At 36.2% G+C, this 12,776-nt stretch overlaps 1 protein-coding gene across 4 annotated transcripts in view; it reads left to right on the top strand.

Annotated features, from left to right (window-relative positions):
- The window catches only part of ALPK1 (alpha kinase 1), a 124,752-nt gene that overhangs the window by 29,166 nt on the left and 82,810 nt on the right, over positions 1-12,776 (top strand). Inside the window, exon 1 of one of the 4 annotated variants that reach the window (XM_029941880.1) lies at positions 10,688-10,747. The exons of the other annotated variants lie outside the window; for them this stretch is intronic. The gene's annotated coding sequence lies outside the window, so the exon portion shown is untranslated. Of the gene's footprint in view, positions 1-10,687; positions 10,748-12,776 lie in introns of those variants that run through there. 4 annotated transcript variants of the gene reach the window in all.

Here is a 12,776-nt window from a genome sequence, read left to right as displayed (position 1 = left end):
AGGGAAGATCAGATATGATCAAAAGACACTTGCCAACCTAAGTTCCAGGGTGAGGAGGTCACAGCTTCATCTAGACTTCTAAATGTAGTTGAACTAAACTTAGTGATGCAGGAGACTTCTTTGCAGTGTCTGGTTATAGTCTTGATTATCGTGCAGCATGTATGTGGAGGAGAAAGGTTATTCTTTCTTGCTCACTAAAGTAGCAGGGAGACAGGGCACATATAAACCTCCTCTAAAGACAGAGGGAGATTTCTCATGTACAAGATGAGAAGAAAGTACTTTACAAACTTGTTATAAATATTAGATTATATCTATAAGTTTCCTGGCCAGTGGTACCATGCTAAGTGCTCAGTGAATGGTTGGGATGGTTAAATTGTTAGCGCTTAGTAATTTAAGCAACAATGAAGAGTGTGTTATTTTTATGTTGACCAAAAGGGAGATTAAAAACTTTTTTAACTGAAGAAGCACTGTTCTAAAACATATATTTCACAGTTCTTCTTCACTGTTACTTTTATAACATAAATCCCTATGTGATAGAGAAATGTAAAAGAAGAGACCAGTAAATATATAACAAGATGGCAGTTGTATGGTAAAACGCCATTAATTGTGGTATCATTCAACAGAAGTATAAACTTTCTTAGAAGAGGGAGAAGGAGACAAAGAGAAATTCCCTAAATAGGAGACACATGTGAATTCTCACAAGCAGTCTTCTGACCTTAAAAGCACTTGCAAACTGTATGACCTCTAGATGGCGAACTTGGATAGGGTGAATACTAAGCAATGACGACCTAGAGAAGAAAGCAATGGTTTTTGTTTTGTTAAAGGAAGGACTAAGTTAAATTGCTACATTAATAAAGGCTGTACCCTACCCCAAGCCCAGAGAGTTCTTTGCTGACACACTGGATGTCTTCCTCAAAGGGACCGTCCATCTGCCTGTCAAAGTGAGTCTGCCCTCAGTCATATGTGCTGTTGAGGGGCATTCGTTTCTTTCAGAAGAAGTATTTTGGCTCAGCATTCACACTGGCTGCTAGTCACTGATACAAGAGAATAGAGTATCAAGTAAAAAATGTAAATAGATTTCTTATAAGTCTCTTGAGGGCTACAGAAATGTTACCCTCTCAGAATATCTATATGTAACACTAATTATCTGAACCCATCATAGGTGTCCAAAGTATCCACATCTTTTGATCTATATAAATAATTATATCCTCCCTTGCTCACTTATTGCCACTGTTGAGCATTTGTTCTGTACGCTTCCCAAGGCAATCCTTTAGGGACCAATTACCGTCCTTTATTGACATCATCTCACTGGCTGATGGAGATTTCTAGAGTACCACCCTGGGCATTCAGGACTCCTAAGGGAGCTCTGTGGTACTTTATATGATCTATGTGCCCTGCTTGAGAAACATTTCCTTTTTTACAGTTATACCTGGAGGTATTATTTTTACCATATTTACTAGTTTTACCAGATCACAACTGCATATAATATGTGAATTTGTAGTAAAATTTGTGTGACCTTCCAAAACTGTGTCTGCTCATGCAGTGGCTTAGATGTTTTGTTGGTTTTTTCAGTTGTGAAAAAGCCTAGTAACTCACCCAACATGATAGATTGATGACTTTTTGCTGCATTATAAAAGGGTCACTGTCCCCAAAGTGCCTCTCAGCTTGTGGGTCAGGTGAAGGGACATCTCTAGACTTCTGTGGTGCCTCTGCCCTGTCATTTATCAAAAGGCTGTAATTATTGCCTATACATTGGCCTCCCCACGACTATGTACTTATGGAATCCAGAAACTGTACTATATTTATCTGTTTATCCTTAAACAGACTGTGTCTGGCACATAGTAAGTACTTATGAAAATTTTGAGGGGATTAAAGAATAATATATGTGCTTTGGAAGAACAAGAGAAGGCAGGAAGGAGGAAAAATCAATTTAGGACAAACAAAAAGAGAAAGATAAGCTAACTACCTATAAGGAATTGTATCTATTTTAGACAAATTTCATTCCAAAAGTATAGAAAAAGAGAGAACAGCAGTAGAGTATGTCCAGCCAAATACATTTATTTTTACTAACCAAATTCTTGAGAGGTTGACTTATAAGCTGATGCGCTAGTTCACCATTTCCTGTAGAGAACCTCTCTTCAGAGATTAGTTTTTGTGTTCAGTTTACAGCATTGCCCTTAACCAATTTCATTGACTTTGCTTCTTCTTTCATTTCAAAATGAAGAAAGTTCCTAACTTTCAGGCTGAGGCAGTTCTAGTTTTCAGGTAGCTTCTAAAAGCTTCCCAAAGGTTGCAGTTACTCTAAGATATGGTAGGCAGAGAAGTTATCAGAATGTTTAGAAATTGTAGACTTAGATTTAAAGATGCCCACTGGGAAAAGCCATACACTAGAAGATAAGAGTGAGGAACAATCAGAAACACTCTGAAAGGCACCAGATAAGAGGAGCTCCACATTACCCCAATTTTTACCCATAGAGTTGACAATGGGGCATCTGACATTAAATCATAGGGATGGCCAAAGACCTGAGGACCATGCATAGTGATGGAGAGCATAGGACTGTCATGTCCACACATGGTGAGCACTCAATAAATGCTGGTTGAATGAACAAGCCATTGTGTGCCCGAGCTGCCATTAAGGAAAGTCATGAACTGCTTCGCTAAAGGTAGGGTTTACTTATTTACTTACATATTTACTTAGGTACATATAAAAAGGAATTGAAGTGACATGCAGTATTAAAATGAACATAAACCACGGTAGAAAAAGTAAAAGCAGAAACCATTTAAAATAAAGGAAGAAAGGAATGTCCTGGAAATCTGAGGTGAGAGAATCATTCCAGTGGAGCTTGTAGGACACCCTGAGCTTCCTGACAACCAGTTCAAAAGGGAAACATGCTAGATTGTACATTCTCATCAGCCAGGAAAGGAGAGTTTGTAAATTCATCTGGAAATGGAGATTTATTTTTGGAACTTAATTCTAGAAAGAGTTTACTGCATGGACTCTTAAATAAGAGGAAGAAATTTAATAAGTTTTGCATAAGCTGCATGTATCTTATTCATTGACTAAACTGTAAAGGTAACCACCACCAACATACTTTATGTAAAACAACAGATGATGGAGAGGGGGAATGGGTTAATATATGAACATACACACTGCTGCTCAAGCAAGAAAATACATATATTGACCACAGTCCCCATGTTTGCAACGAGTTATGAGACTACATTTATAACTTCCTTACTACACTCTCAGTAAAGAGGGAAGAGGGTAGTTTGGAGATTCTTCTTCCCTATAGTTTCTGAGCCCATGTAGTCTGTCCTTGGGTGAAACAAACACCATATATTGGTTATTGATTTGGAATATATACCATTTTCTCTAGACCAGTACCCCCACCTTATAAGATGTCCTCCAGCTGGCTCTGTAACAGAGTCTTCAATAGACTATTGCTTTGCTCTAAAAAGCCAGCTGCTCCTGGGTTATGGTAAGACCAGTGATTCCTGTGGGACATTACCTATAACATCCTGACCAGAAGCAATGTTTTGTGGACTACTGTTGGTGAATTAAGCCTTTAGTAAGTCCACAGAAGATATTGCTAATAGAAACATAGCAGGGAAGTAAAATCTATACGCAGAACAAATATCCATTCTAGTGAGAAAAATTTGTACCAAATCCATAATGAAAGGGGTTCGATATAATCAGCCATCTGCATGGCTCACGTATGGAACTAAATGCAGAGGTCTCTGCTGCTGGCAATTTAAGCACTCAGTAGTGGTGGTAGCCAGATCTGCCTTGTGAGGGGAAGTTCATTAGGTTGAACTCATGAATAACCTCCCTCTCTGTCACTGTGACCACTGTTCCTGAACCCACTAGTGATGCTTGGGAAAGAACACAGCTGCCATGCAATCCTGTTCTTCTTGCCCACCTGATTTTGGGGGGTCTTCTCAGCAGAGAGAGCCCACCGATGAGCTTTAACACGAGGCACAAACATTCTCAAACCTCTACCCTAAACCTTCTTATAACCCAATATTGTTCCTTTTAACTTCTCCTCAAGCCAAACCTTTAGGTTCTATGCATGAATCTTCACTATAAGAATCTTTCCTTAAGGTTACTTGTGCAATTTGATTGACTTCTCAAGTTCTTAGTTTGAAGACTTCTCTTCCTACTTGTCCTTCATAGTCAACAGTGAGAAGAGCTCTAGGATCAATTTATTTATGGCTGGTGCCAGTATACTACATGCATAATGATTAGTAAATCAATCTTAAATCTTTTCTTCCCTGCCTCTAGGACAATCCCATGAGACTATATGAGTGGGTGTAGGGAGCAGTGGCTTTACAGCAGGATTCAGTACCATGAGAGTTGGAAATATTTTTTCCTGAAACTTCCTTGTGCCTTTAGAACTTACTCAAGTCTGATCTCATATATGCCACTTCGAGGATGGAGAGCTGCTCTGTACATCCAAATGTGAGAACAGGTCAATCAAATAGCATTTAATTTGGAAGGCAGCTCAGGTCTCACAACCAGTTCATTTCCTATGACCAGATATTCAATCTCTATTAGGACCTAACAGCAAAAATCAGGATCTATTTCTCAAGGAAAGTAGTTGTTTGTCAATGACATAGGACTTTGCTCTCAGTTATGAGGCTATACTAGGATTCTCTTATTAGGGAGTTTCAAAGGCTCAATGATCTGTTACAGACACTTTGTGCACAATAGACTTCCTGGGTCACGGTTATTCTTTAAACTGAACTGGCTGAAGAGCATTCTTTTGCTTTGGGGCTTCCTTAAATATAAAGCCTATGGTTTATTCAATAAGTAAGAAGGAGCAACACCAGTGTAACATTATTTTGCCTCTGTCTTACTAAAAGCCCACCATATGTGTCTGCCTCTTTCAACACAGAACTGGATACAAGATGCAGCAAATTGTCTTCCACTTTGGGGAATACGCCTATATATCACAGATCTCTAGACTCCCAGAAAAAAATCAGTGAATTAGTAGACCTCTGAACTTCCTGGAATTCATCTCTTATCTTCAGTCAGATATGTGTCTTACCAAGGTGTTTTATGTTTTTACTACTTTCTGACCTAATTGTGATAACCAATCCCACCTACTGGATTAGCACAAAGAACCCAGAAACTCTGGTAATTGTAATCATGTTAATAATTTTTACCCACAGGAGCTATGTTCCTTTTTTCCTCCTTAGTCAAGCGTTTTAGAATTCATTTTCACACATATTCCCCTGGCTTCTGCTATATAAATTAGAAAAAAAGTCATTCAACTCTTTTGACATATAAGCTCTCTCCTTTCGATATAATCTGGTCAAATTTCCTGACATTTAGATACCTCAGCTCTACAGTTCCAAGAAATAAGACATTGAAGCCCCTTGATTCTTTTTGTTTTCTTCTTTTTCTTTCCTTCCTTCCTGCCTTCCTTCCTTCTTTCCTTCCTTTTTTGGGTAAATAGCATACATTGGCTTTATTTGTATTTATTTTATTTTAACTTGATATACAGTAAAATTGACCTTTTTGGCCATTATTTTATAATTTTAACACATGTATAGATCTGTGTAATAGTCAACACCACAACTAGGATATGGAACAAATTTCTCTCTCAGCACTGCTTTAGCTGCATACCACAGTCCTAAAGGGAAACAGTGTTCCCAGTCCAGACTGCCAACAATTGAAGCTTTGTCAAGACCATTGTTAGAACTGGCAAGTATTTAAACAGTGATTCAGATAGCATAAACTTTGGGGATATAAAGTTTTAGAAAGTGATCAGCCTGGTTATGGATATATAGAAATTTTAGTATAGTAGCAGGAAATCTATATCTCAGAGTGGAAAGTTAGGATATGGATGAATATTTCTTTTATTTTAAACCAGGTAACTCTGAAGCTTTTCTAAGTTACCCACATCCTTATTCTATAGGCTCCCTTTGGATCTGATTACTGTAAGTTGGATAAAAAAAATTCTTGTGATAATTTGTTTTATAATCCTTTGTTGCTTGTATACAGTTCCTGCTGAAACCAAGGAAACAGACTGGATGATGAAGATCTTTGTATTTCCTTTTGCCAATCTTGTTACATTCTGGGAGGAGATAGGGGAAGCTTCACAGTTGTGATAGTAAGAATCAGAAGAAAAAAACCTTTGTTTTTGGTGGTTTATTATTGTCATTCTAATCACTGAGGTGTAGTCTTGTCTGAAAGGAAAAGTTAAGCCAGATGGCTAAGTTTCTTTTCATTCTTCAAAAGGTGGATATTAATACCTGGCCTCCTGGCATCTTGGATGCTTTCAGCAGGAGCGGAAACTGGTGCCATCTTGAATAGAAACAAGTGAACTCATTGGGGTTCTATTTGAAGCGGGACAGGAACTAATATGAACATGTGATGAGTCTCAGAATTCAGCTTTGGGAGACCTGCATAGTGGATATAACATGTTAAAGCTGCATAATCAGAGGCAAAAATATAGCTTCTTATATTTTTCAATGACTTAATGTAATTTCAATCTTAATAAGCCATTTCATGTGGATCAGGGAAAGCTTGAAGTATTTAAGTCCAAGCAGATTCCGGTAACAAAGATTCTTCTCTAATTACAAAGGTTCTTCTCTAACAATTTTGGGTTTTCTTGATCTTCTGAGGGGGGATAAGTGCAGGGGTTTCACAGAGGGTAAGTCCAACATTTTTGATTCATTGCATGAGCTTTTATGATCTTTATCTAACCTGAATGGGTGAGAAATATGTTTGTTGTTTATAGTCATTTGCTATTAATTTTTCATATGCCTTTGCATTTTGGAAAAATAAATAAAAACAAAAACAAACAATAAATCCAGGCCCTTGACTTGAGTCTCTCAAAACTATTAAGGCTTATTTTGTTTACCACTATATCCCTAGTGCCTAGAATAGTGTCTGACACATAGTAGGTGCTCAATAAATATTTGATGACTATCTAAATGAAAGCCTGAATAAATAGGTGAATGAGTCAAAAGTCTAGGCTTTCCCTTGTTCCTTTTAGTCATAGTTTCCCCAGCAGAAACATAATCAAATGAACAGCCACATACACTGAAGATAGTACGGGAATTACCTTGGATAATGGAAAGTAGATTCACTGACAGAGTGGGTAAGATGAGATTCAGATAGATGCCTTTCAGTATTGAATCAGGGGAAACTATGTTTGGAGGTATACATTCTAATGTCTGAAAAAAAAAAGTTTTTAACTACAACCAAGTTACTTAATCTCCTTGTGTGAGTCTCCTTTGTTTTTTTCCTCAAATTTTAATGTTTATTTGAGAGAGAGAGAGACAGAAGAGCATGAGTGGGAGAGGGCAGAGATAGAGACAGAATCTGAAGTAGGTTCCAGACTCTGAGCTGTCCGCATAGAGCCTGATGTGGGGCTCCAACTCACAAACCATGAGATCATGACCTGAGCCAAAGTTGGACACCTAACCAACTGAGCCATCCAGGCACCCAGAGGGAGTTTCCTTTGTAAATAGGGATGACCCAAAAATAAATGACTGAAATTTAGCTAAGTTTAAACATCTTTACTGAAATATAATTTATATATCAAAAAATACTAATTTTAAGTGTATAATTAATTCTTAAATAAGTTTACCAAGTTGTGCAAATATCAGAATTCATTTTTAGCATATTTTAATCACCCAAATACTATCCTTATGCTCATTCACATTTAACTATTGTTCCCATCCCCAACCCTCATTCTCACCCTATTAAATTGATTTTCTATCTCTTTGGATATGCCTGTTCTTAAAATTTCTAAGAAAGGAAATCACAAAATACTTGGTCTTTTGTATCTGACTTCTTTCACCTAGCATGTTTTTTGAGGTTCATCCATGTTGTAGCAAGTTCCTTTTTATTGCAAAATATTTCATTTAATGGATATTACATTTTCTTTATCCAATCATCAGCTGATGGACATTGGGTTGTTTCTACTTTGGGGCTATTATGAATAAAGCTGCTGTGAACATTTGTGGGCAGGTCTATGGGTGGACATATGTTTTCATGTCTTTTGAGTACAGACCTAGGAGTGGAATTACAGGGTTTTTTTTTTTAATGGTAAATATGTGTTTAACTTCCTAAGAAACTGTCAAACTCTTTTTTCCAAAGTGGCAATACATTTTATATTTCTACTAACACAGTATGCAAGCTCCTATTTCTCTACATCCTTGCCAACTTCTGTTTTTCTCCCCTTTTGACAATACTGAATATAATTTTATGAGGAAAAGGCAGCCACCTGTGTTTATTTATGCCAGCTTTATTGCTAGTGAAATAATGACAGCTAAGTTATGATTGGGATCATTTAAAATATTTGGAATGGAACTTATAAAACTTGAAAAGAAGCAAAAAGTAACTCTCTGACATCCTGTTAATCTTCAAGCTCTATTTTTTTCTAGTCCCTCTTCTTTAAAAAAAAAATTTTTTTTTACATTTATTTATTTTTGAGAGAAAGAGCACAAGTGATGGGAGGGGCAGAGAGAGAGGGAGACACAGAATCCAAAGCAGGTTCCAGGCTGTGAGCCATTAGTACAGATCCCGATGCAGGGCTTGAACTCTGTAACCATGAGATCATGACCTAAGCCAAAGTTGAGCGCTTAACCAACTGAGCCACCCAGGTGCCCCTCTAGTCCCTCTTCTATTAGAAACTCTTCATGACCCTCTCAGTAGTCTCCTGGAGTGTCTTCTACTATGCCTTTTGAGAACCAATTCTTAAATTTTCATGAATTTTGTGGGCCATTTGTTAAACACAACTATCACTAAAAATTAAACATATAAATTAAAACTAATAAGTTACTTAAAGACAAAGACAGATCTTACTTCTTATTCAATGGCATTTGACTATTATCTACGGTGTTGATATTTCCTGTGTCGACATCGTGGATACATTACATAGTGGTGTTGTACTGCACATCTATTCCCAACGCTATTTTTAGTGATCCCACAGTGATAGCTTGAAATCATCCATGGTAGGAATATTTACACCACAGAAGTTGGCAAATGCTACACACCTGTACTTCTTTATTCCTTCCCTCCCAGAGAAGTGGTTGTTAAATATTTACCAGGTCTAAATTTATCCTGTTTGTATTTTTAAATTTAGTTTATTAAATTTAGTTTAAATTTAGTTTATTAAAGGCATAGAGAATTATCAAAATATTATTTGGTTGTTTGTTGTTCTTCTGTTACCTCAGTAAATTTTTCTTATAGCTTGAATTCACTTCTTATTAATTTTGTACTTGGCAATTTATATTTTGGAGATATAGGTGGGCAAAAGTTACGTCTACTATAGTTATTTTTTTCATTATCTTGATCAGGTATTAATATAGTGTTAAGTCAGTCTTATAAAATGAACTGAGAATGTCTTTCATATTTTTCTACCCTCTGTAATAATATAAATTTCTTAGAATTAACATATTTCTAAAAGATTTGGTCAAAATTGACTATGACATCATCTGAAACTGGCACTTTATTTTTATTTTTTTATTTTTTAATGTTTTATTTATTTTTGATACAGAGAGAGAGAGAGCATGAGAGGGGGAGGGGCAGAGAGAGAAGGAGACACAGAACCGGAAGCAGGCTCCAGGCCCTAAGCTAGCTGTCAGCACAGAGCCTGACGTGGGGCTCGAACCCACGAGCGTGAGATCTGACCTGAGTGGAAGTCGGAGGCTTAACCGACTGAGCTACCCAGGCACCCCACACTTTTCTTAAATAATACATATATTTGACCCATTCTTAGTCTTAATTATATGTTAGATTGTCTTAATTTTTTTAAAAATTTCCCGTTTATTTATTTTTGAGAAAGAGAGAGAGAGCATGTGCAAGTGGGGGAGGGGCAGAGAAAGAGAGACAGAATTCAAAGCAGGCTCCTGTATATGAGAAGTCAGCACAGAGCCCAATGCAGGGCTCAAACTCATGGACCATGAGATCATGACCTGAGCCAAAGTCGGATGCTTAGCCAAAAAAGCCACCCAGACACCCCTTTTTCTTTACTTTTAATGGTATATTAAAATTGTCCCAGAAAATATACTACTATAAGTAAATGTTGACCTTTTTTAGATGGAATAGTAAGATGATTTGTAAGTGCTATTGTAATTTTAAAGCAGACCAGTTATAAATTTTTTTATTAATAATTTAGAACTTTTATGCATTGTCAAAGAATTTTCCCTTTTGGGGGTTTGTCAAGTTTCTTTTGATCCTACTACATTATTAATTTTTATAAATGTTCAATAGTAATACACACTTAAATATACATTAATTTTGGATAAAAGCTGACAGGTTTGCATTTTTAAAATCATTTTGATTAATGAACTATTTTACATTATTTTTTATTCTTAAGTGTAATCATACTTAGAGGTTTTTGGGAGGAGGAGACAGTTGTTTTGAGTAAAATATCTTAAACAACTTTATTTTTTAAATTTTTTTTTCTGATCTAAGATTTTTAATATCTCACATTTGTATTTATTATCCCATGATTTTGCATAGTATTTCGCAATTATTTAGAAATTTTTCAAATTAATTTCTAAAGAACTTTAAATGTACCTAACTAATCCTGTATTATTTCCCTACTGTGTTTAAATTAGAAGTGTGGGAGGAAGGTGGTAATCAACAAGAAGGAGGCGGTAGAAGAGGATAAGAATCCCAGGACAGAAGTGCTTTCATAACTTTTAAAGCGGCACAGACATAGAGGAAGCACACCGCCTAGGAAGGACGTTTGCTAATGTCTGGATGACTGAAATAACATCTTTCAGGGTATGTTTTACCGTGGAAATGACTAGGATATAAAATTAGGTAGAGAATGGCACTAATCATAAATGAGATTTTGGTGCCAGGATTAAAGAGAATACAGCATGACAACTCATAGCAAAGTTTCTTTTTAGTGTCTGAAAGTACCCAAGTGCCTCACAGCAAGAGAAATAATTGGTCACCAGTCTCATAGCTTAGTCGCCTCAGGACAACTGGCAGATAATGCCTGCCACATAGTAGGAATGTGACAAATCCAGGCCTACTTAAATCCAAACCCTGAGTTCTTTCCATTTGCCATAAAGCCTTTCTAGGATATAAAGAAAATGGCCAAATTATGTAAAGAACGCTATTGTGAAATATATTTTAACTTGTACACATATTCAAAATTATTTGAAATTACCTATAATGAGACACATAGATAGTCTAGAATTATTAAACTAAGGATAAATAATGTGGACCAAAAAATGAAGGATCTGGGTTGATGATTTGTGTAAGGTTACTAAGTACTTACACCCATGAACTGATTACAAAACTGGGCTCTGAGTTTCCTGGGAGTAAAGGCAAAAGGGACAATATGGTGAGGTTTAGATCCTAATAATCTAATAAAAATAAATGTGTTCATTTTGTATGAAAATCAGAATGTCTCCTGCTTTAACCATTGGAAAATTTATTATGTGGGACTTTAAGAAAAAAATAACTGTAAAAAGCATAATAAACATCTTCAATGGCAATTTTTACCAAACATTATTTTCAAAATTATAATTTATAAACTAATTACATTTGTATAAGCTAATTATCATAAAATAAGGAAAACATAATCAGTTTCATCTATAGTGTAGCACTTTCCTTTAAAAAATATCCTAGCATTAGTAAGGGAATATATCAGTAGAATAGTGGACTTTACTTTTTTTTCTTTGTTTTAAATAAAAAACTACATACATTTTCTAAAATGTTGTACAATTTTTACTGTTTATCTTTTATTGAAAATGGGTCCTGGATTATCTATCTGCTCTTTAGTTGGGTGTCATCCGCTGAATCATCTTCATCTATAAGAGCCACCTGCAAATTACTACATCCAAATGTTATCCTGAGACTTCTTAATGTTCTTCCGTAAAAATAAGGTGAAGGAAAAAGGACCTGTGACATCACAAAATCCCTTTCCCCTGATCACCCAGAATCAGATTCCCTAGACAGAAGATGTGGTTAGCATTTGATCCCAATCAAAGGACCCCAAATACTTGGGTATAGTTCATTTTAATCTTAGTTGAAAAGACTGTGGATGGACACTCAGGAAGAAGTGAAATCAGCATAGTATCTCGTCTTCAAGAGCAGTCCGGCTTTCAGAGTGGTAACTTGGATTTTAGCCTCTTCATAATTGTCCTTGATGAAAACAGAAGGATTTCACAGCACAGAAAACAGTGGTTTATGAGGCTGGGTACAAGGCAGACGTACAAGAGAACCCTGTTCATCTTCTTCAAAGTGCTGCAGCGATGGCACAGCCGTGCTGTGGCCACATGTAATATAGCCTGTAGCTCTTTAAAGAGGATTAGCTTTCGCGGCTGGGAGCATTCAAAGCTGGATTTCATGTAGAGTGGAATATGCTAATGAGATGTAAATGTCTATGGCAAACATTGCGTAATATCGAAAACCCTCAAAACTGAGCTTTGTCTCTTGCACAGTGGGAAACCAAACTTTATCATGTCAGAAGAAAAAGTAGAAAAGAAACAACATTGTACTTTTCTGCCTTATGTATCTGCATCTGTAAAAACTGAATTTAAATAGATATACATGTATATTTATATTTAAACTAAATTAAATTTTAATGTCAGTGGGGAAACCAAAGTCAAGTCATTCAGAAATATCTTGATAGCTCTATGCCCAGAGATGGATGTAAAATAATTTGTATTCATGGAAAAGGATATATGCTTAATATGGATTTTTAAACACTGTTTTTAACAGTTTTTCAACATTATTTTAGGTCTACAAAGGGCTTTCCAGAGTGGGTTTTCCCCCATTTCACCTTAAAATTTTTATT

The sequence above is a fragment of the Suricata suricatta genome, chromosome 1, assembly GCF_006229205.1.
Source record: "Suricata suricatta isolate VVHF042 chromosome 1, meerkat_22Aug2017_6uvM2_HiC, whole genome shotgun sequence".
In the NCBI taxonomy this organism is placed as follows: domain Eukaryota; kingdom Metazoa; phylum Chordata; class Mammalia; order Carnivora; family Herpestidae; genus Suricata; species Suricata suricatta.
Note: the sequence above shows the minus strand (reverse complement) of the source record. Positions and strands in the feature narration are given on the sequence as shown.